This window comes from Gopherus flavomarginatus, chromosome 11 (assembly GCF_025201925.1).
Source record: "Gopherus flavomarginatus isolate rGopFla2 chromosome 11, rGopFla2.mat.asm, whole genome shotgun sequence".
Classification (NCBI taxonomy): Eukaryota; Metazoa; Chordata; order Testudines; family Testudinidae; genus Gopherus; species Gopherus flavomarginatus.
This window is the reverse complement of record NC_066627.1, coordinates 9,291,244-9,297,962: the sequence shown is the minus strand read 5'-3', so window position 1 is coordinate 9,297,962 and position 6,719 is coordinate 9,291,244. Positions and strand designations below refer to the sequence as shown.

Sequence of the window (6,719 nt, the reverse complement as noted above, 5' to 3'; positions counted from 1 at the left end):
GCAGCATAGTGGGGCTGGGGGCAGCACGGAGCAGGCAGGGCCCAGGTGGGCGGGGGGCGGAGACACAAGTGGAGCGGACACGCTCCTGCCAGGAGCTGCCTGGTTCACCCTTTGCCCGGGAGCTGCAGGAGGGGCCCGGATCATGGCTCGGCTGCAGAGCTTGGAGCCCAGGCTGGGCCCAGGAGTGAGAGGATGGGGGAGCTGGGGGTGTAGCAGAGGTTGGAGCCAAGAATTGGGTGGAGATGGGGTTGTGCCACGTCCGCTTGGCGGCAGGGGAGCCCTCTGGCTTTTTTTTTTTTTGCTCCGCCCCCCACATCCCAATATTTCATCTTTGACATCTGGTCACCCTAGCCTGATATGAAGGAGGATGTCTGGACCAAGGGGCCAGGGACTGGCCTTTGCTAGAGAAACCACTGTCAAGTTTTAGCCAATTAGGACAAGTCAGCAAATAAGAACAACTACAGGTATCAGTAACTGCTACAGGTTGCAAATTCCTACATGCAGTAGTTTCTGGCACTACACCTGCGTAGCTCTGCTCCCCGGCTCTTCTCGGGCTCCTGATCTCTCCTTAGCTCTGCCCCACTCTCGCCCAGGCAGTTCCAGCTCACATGGAGGATGGGACCCCCTGGCTTGGTGACTCCTTCATTACACTGCCTGGCCTCTCAGTGCGGCTAACTTGGAGCTTTGGCCTCTCCCCATTGCCCTGGGGACTGTCAGTCTCAGGGTCCTGATTTCCCATTGATCCTTCCCCCTTCTATTGGTGCTGAGAACTAGCCAACCAACACCCCCCCCACACACACACTAAGTTTTAGTAAAGGGCCAAGAGCCCCCTTACACAAGCAGCCCCATGAGGGTCACCAATGTGCAGAGAAGGCAGCTTAAGCTGCTCCCATGGTGTAATGGGCAGCACTCAGGACTCTGAATCCTGTAATCTGAGTTCAAATCTCAGTGGGACCTTGTGTTGGCTTGTGGTCATAGGCGGCAGGTTATATACATTTGTGGTGCTCGGGCTCCAGGAATATTCAGGGCTGGGGGCCCTGCTCCAGCAATATTTGGAGTTGGGTCTCTTCCCCTGGCCCCTGCCTGGCACCCCTCCCCTCTGCCATGGTGCGTCCCTGCCTGACAAAAAGCAGCGTGTGCCTGTCTCCTGCCTGCTCCTGCTGCTGGAGTAGAGGGATTCTGGGCAGAACTACTGCCCCAGAGTCCTAGTGCAGGCTGCCCTCAGCCTCTCCAACACCCCCAAACCTGAGCTCCCTCTGAACCCTGATACTCTGCCCCAGTCCTGAGCCCCCTCCTGCATCATGAATCCCTCATCCTCAGCCCTACGCTCCCTCCCAGAGGGTGCACCCCTTCCCACACACTCCTTCCCACCCCCAGAGCCTGCACCTCTCACCCCTTCCTACAACCCTGCCGGAGCCTGCACCCAGCACCCAAATTCCATCCTAAAGCCTGAACCCTGCACCCCTCCTGCACCCTAATCCCCAGCCCAGGATCTGCTCCCCAGACCTCCCCCCCAAACCCCCTCCCAGAGCCTTAGGCAGGTGGGGGTCGAGTTTGGGGGCGGGTTCTGGGCACCACCAAAATTTCTACAAACTTGCCACCCACCCATGCTTGTGGTAACGCCCCAGAGCTCAACTCCCCTGTCTCCAGCTGTGTAAGAGTGAATCTTTCCCCTCCTGCTGGGTGACTCACACCTCCTAGAGCCAGGTCTTTGGCAGGGATGGCCACAATGGGATAGGGCTCTAGAACTTGCAACCCTGATAGTTGGGATTCTTGCTGCTGCACCTGATGTTCACAAGTTTGGCCCTTGTGCTTCCTACCACACATTTCCTCTGGCCCACATGGCGCTTGAAGAAAGGAGTGCCAGCGCTGGGATTAATAGTCAGGGCTTGGCAGGAGGGAGGAAGAGTCCCAGCCTGGAGCCCCACACACCTTCCCTCCTCCGGGCACCTAGAGCAGAGGCAGCCCAGCTCTGTCCGCTGGATACCTCAGCAGAGTAGGTGAGTTCATGTAAATACAGTCTGGTTCCAAAGCCTCCCCCAACCCTGGTCATCAGTAGCTGCCAGGGGAGAGCTCATTCACACCTCGCTTACAAATCATCATTTGAAATTCTAAGGTTGGCCAACACTGCCGAAGCCAATGCACCGACATTGCCAGCAAACACAACAGCTGGGTGAGGAAACCCGGCTTTGTCCAGACTTTCCAAACCTATTTTACATTCTCAGGTACAAGTAGTTTTCATACGTTGTATCTGCTTTTAAAGTGTGTTAACGTTTCAATTTCCATTCAAATTTGCAACCAATGACAACATTGGCAGCGCTGCATGTAACTACCTGACCACTGAGGGAGGGGGTGTTGGGGAAAATCGGGGAAGGGGGTGTACAGCCCCCTGATTGGGGGGCGTATAGGGAATGCCCAGTTTCACTGAATTTAGTCTCCTACTGCAACACCTCAGTAGGTTACATCAGAGGAGCTGCAGTGTCTAGGCAGTGGGATGCCTGTGCCTTTAAGAGCCCAGACCTGGGAAGCCCATGCTGAGAGGTGCTGCCTGTGAGAGGGGAAATAAAAAAGCCCTCTGCCCCCCCCATGTTTGGAAACACTGGAGTCTCAGCCCACTGGGATAACTGTTACCCCTCTCCCCCTGCCTGTGCCGGGGTTTAACCCTCTGGCAGCGCCTCCCTCTGGGCTTAACTCCAGCTCCTTCCCCCCTCCCTGACTTTGCCTTCAGTCCCTCTCCTAACTCTGCCTCCAGCTGCTTGACCCCCCAACCAGTCAATTTCCGCCCCCTGCTCAGACCCTGGCCACCTACTCCTCTGATTTGCCCTCCTTTGCCCCTTTTTAATCCCTTTAAAAAGCAGGGGATGCTGGGTCCCATTCTCTGAAGGGAGGGCTGGGCGCCTGGCCCCTGCCTGCCCAGTGCTCAAGGTGTCCTATGATCTTGTGGATGTTTGCCGAGTGCTGCAGGGTCACCCGAAGGGGGAGAGAGACGCGGTTAGGAGGTGATGCAGCCAAGGGTGCCTCACCCAACACAGATGCAGCCACCTCTGGGGTGTGTTACACAAGTCAGCAAATGAATATGGAACAAGAAACACATTGAAAGGACCGAGGCAGCTGCAGGAGGTGGAGAAAACCAGAAAAAGCAGTATCCCTGGATCCCAGCCCTGCCCCTCCCCCACTCTACCCCCTAATCTCCACTCCCCTCCCACATTTGAGGGGAGAACCCAGGAGTCCTGGTCCCCAGCCTTGCCCACCCCCATATTTTGATATGGCTCCATCCAACAGCTGCCCCCACAATTGCAGGGCAGTGCCATGGGGCACACCGGGGCCTGCCTGTTTGCACAGGATGGGCAATGCCAGTGCTCCAGGATGGGGAGAGACGATGCTAAGGGAGAAGCAGGCAGCAGACAGCTCCCATGACAGAGAAAGAAATGCTAGGGGGTGCTGTGCTGCAAGGAGTGAAGGGGGTTGGCAGGGAATGGGAGGATCTTCCCTCACAGCAGGTGCGTCTGTCTCCCTCCCAATTCCTCCCCAGCCCTATCCCAACCCAGGCAAATCCTGGCCCAGCTACCAGGGTTAAATTTGGCCTGGATTCCCCAGCTGCTGGGGGTGGGGTATGGGGCTGGGAAGCATGAGCCTCTACTCCCTCTTCCCCAGACACAGTTGCATGGGCACAGACCAAAGGAGCCTGCAGCACTGCTGCCTAGAGGAAACTGAGGCACCAGCCACTGACAGACACATCATGGCTCTCCTCATCCTCATCCTCTTTTCCATATACAACCTGGCCAGGGGAGGGGGGGTAAACTCAGGGCAGTTGCACAGTTAACCTGTGGAACTCCTTGCAAGAGGATGTTGTGAAGGACAAGACTATAACAGGGTTCAAAAAAGAACTAGATAAGTTTATGGTGGATAGATCCATCAAGGACTATTAGCCAGGGTGGGCAGGGATGTTGCCTGTAGCCTTTGGTTGCAAGAAGCTGGGAATGGGCAACAGGGGATGGATCACTTGATGATTCCCTGCTCTGTTCATTCCCTCTGGGGCACCTGGCACTGGTCACTGTCAGAAGACAGGAGGATACTGGGCTAGATGGACTTTGCATCTGAACCAGTCTGGCCGCTCTTATGTCTCCCTTGGAGCAGCAGTGACACCCAGTGGGCAGTCAGAGTAATGCACAGAAGGTGTTTTGCTTGGCGCAGCAGTGACACCCTGTGGCCAATCAGGGTAACACACAGAGTATGTGTCCTTGGAGCCGTAGTAACACCTCGTGGTCATTCAAGGTAATGCACAGAAGGTGTTTCCCTTGATACAGCAGTGACACCCACTGGTCAGGTGGCGTAATGCACAGCGTGTGCCTGCCCTCTAGGAGCAGTGACACCCACGGACCAGTAACGGTAAGGCACAGAGTGTGTTTCCCACCAATCTGGGTAAGGCACAGAGCATGTTTCCCATGGAGCAGCAGTGACACTCAGTGACCAGCAGGGGTGGCATCAGACTCTTCTCCTTTAGTGGGGGACTGAGGCTACATTCACAGGATAAATTCAAATTAGCTTAAACCGATTTTATAAAACAGATATTATAAAGTCGATTGTGAGCGTCCACATTAGGCACATGAATTCGGTGGTGTGCGTCCATGGTCCGAGGCTAGCGTCTATTTCTGGAGTGGTGCACTGTGGGTACCTACTGTAAAATAATGAGGCCAATAACGTCGATTTGCGTCCACACTAATCCTAATCCGATATAGTAATATCGATTTTAGCGTTACTCCTCTCGTTTTGTAGGAGTACAGAAATCGATTTAAAGAGCCCTTTAAATTGTGATAAAGAGCAGTGTAGTGTGGATGGGTGCAGCGTTAAATCGATTTAACGCTGTTAAAATCAGTTTAACAGCGTAGTGTAGACCAGGCCTGAGATGGGCTAGACAAAAAAAATTGGGGATCTGTGCCCCCCATCACCTGGCCTCACCCTTCACGGGGGCCATGCCTCTGTTCCTTCTCAGTTAAAGGACAGGCTCATCTCCTCTCCGCCCAGCTAGGGTTTACAGCAATACAAACTTTATTAAAATAAAATAGTAAACAGGGTTTACTTAAAATATTCTAAATCTGTCCAAATTTTAGTACTGAATCCAAAGTTCTCTTAAAGATCCCATCAGTAACCAAAACCTAAATGAAAAATTGAAACCAAAAAAAGGCTTAATTTAAAACCCAAACATTAAGAAAAACTTTGTTTGTAAAAATAAAAACTAACAAATGCTGTAAATTAATAATTTCAACATTTTATCAAAAAAGTGTGCTACAGCAGAATGATAAAATAACATCAAATAAATAAGCATGACCTCTAAAACCTCCTATAAAGGAACTGAATCCTTGAATACTGGTCAAATCGTAATAAAATATGCAGAACTATGTCAAAACTGGTGTTGCAAGTCAGCCATTTGAATCCAGCAAATGTCAATTAAAAGCTCCATTCCAACTAAAAAAAACAAAAGAACCCAATAAACCAAAATGGTCACAGCCTGAAACAAACCTACACAGAAGCAAAATTAAACCTGTACCAACACTGGAACAAATGATGTAAATTTCTAATTCTAACTTCTTGTTTCTCCCAGGAGGAAGGTGTTTTGCACCCCAGTAACCAGGCTGTCACTGCAGCTTTCCTTTCACTAAATAAGATTTGTACCAAATATAAATTGCCCTCCAATTTCTCTAAGAGAAATTGAAATTGTATCTTTGCACTAATATCCCAAGTGTGCAAGTCCATCCCCTCAGAGCAGCCCCACACCCTGAGGCCAGGGGAGAATCCCAACTGGTTTGTGCATTTGTAACCCTGGGGCCTGAAGCTGATGAGAGAAAGGGAAATGAGCCATCTTGGAGCTTTCTGATACCACCTGCGGGGAGCACAGGGATTTGACTGAGTGACATCCTGGCTAATTTCCACCTTGTTCTGTGCCAGCAGGCTCCGCTGGAGAGCTCGGGAGTGACTTGACCATGGCAGCACCCTATTTACATATTAAAAGCGGGTATTATGGGGCCAATGGGGTAAAATGTGAGTACTTTTGGGGTTGGGACCCACATGAGAAGGGATGTGGACAAACTGGAGAGAGTCCAGAAGAGGGCAATAAAAATGATTAGGAGACTGAGACACATGACTTACGAGAACCTACAGGCCATATCCTGTATGTTAAACTAAGGCAAAGTTAGCATATCTATATTGTGACCTTTTACTCAGAGAGGAAAAACGACCTTTCTCATGTTACTTAAATAGATAAGTACCCATGCCTGTCCAAGACCTTTACCTAGACAAATCGACAATGGAGAATGGCATAGAGTTTTATTCAGTGTTGTACCCACAGATTTAACAGGTACACTACAAGGTAACTTATGTGCATATGTACATGTCATCAACAAGCACAAACATACTAGCCTATGAAGTAAATGTACCCTAATGTTTTGTGGGTGAGGAATGAAATTTGGGCATAGGAGGAAGGATTTCTGAACCTTGTGCCCTATAAAAGAGGTAAGCCACCTCGCTAAAGCACTTTGCTCTATCATTGTGACTTACTTCCTCCACTCTCTCTCTATGTACTAGCAGTAGGCTGTACTTGTTCTGAAACTTTAAGTTTCAAGGGAACTAGGCTAAGTTTGGTTTCCCTACGTTTTTAGTCTTTGTTTATTAGGTTTTGATTTTAAGTTTAACATATTCAAGTAAACCCTAAGTAACACTAG

The 6,719-nt window shown here is 50.8% G+C and overlaps 1 non-coding gene across 1 annotated transcript; it reads left to right on the top strand.

Moving 5' to 3' along the window:
• Positions 1–885: 885 nt before the first annotated feature.
• TRNAQ-CUG (transfer RNA glutamine (anticodon CUG)) lies at positions 886–957 on the top strand. Its single transcript has one exon. It is a non-coding gene; the product is annotated as a tRNA-Gln (tRNA).
• Positions 958–6,719: the final 5,762 nt, after the last annotated feature.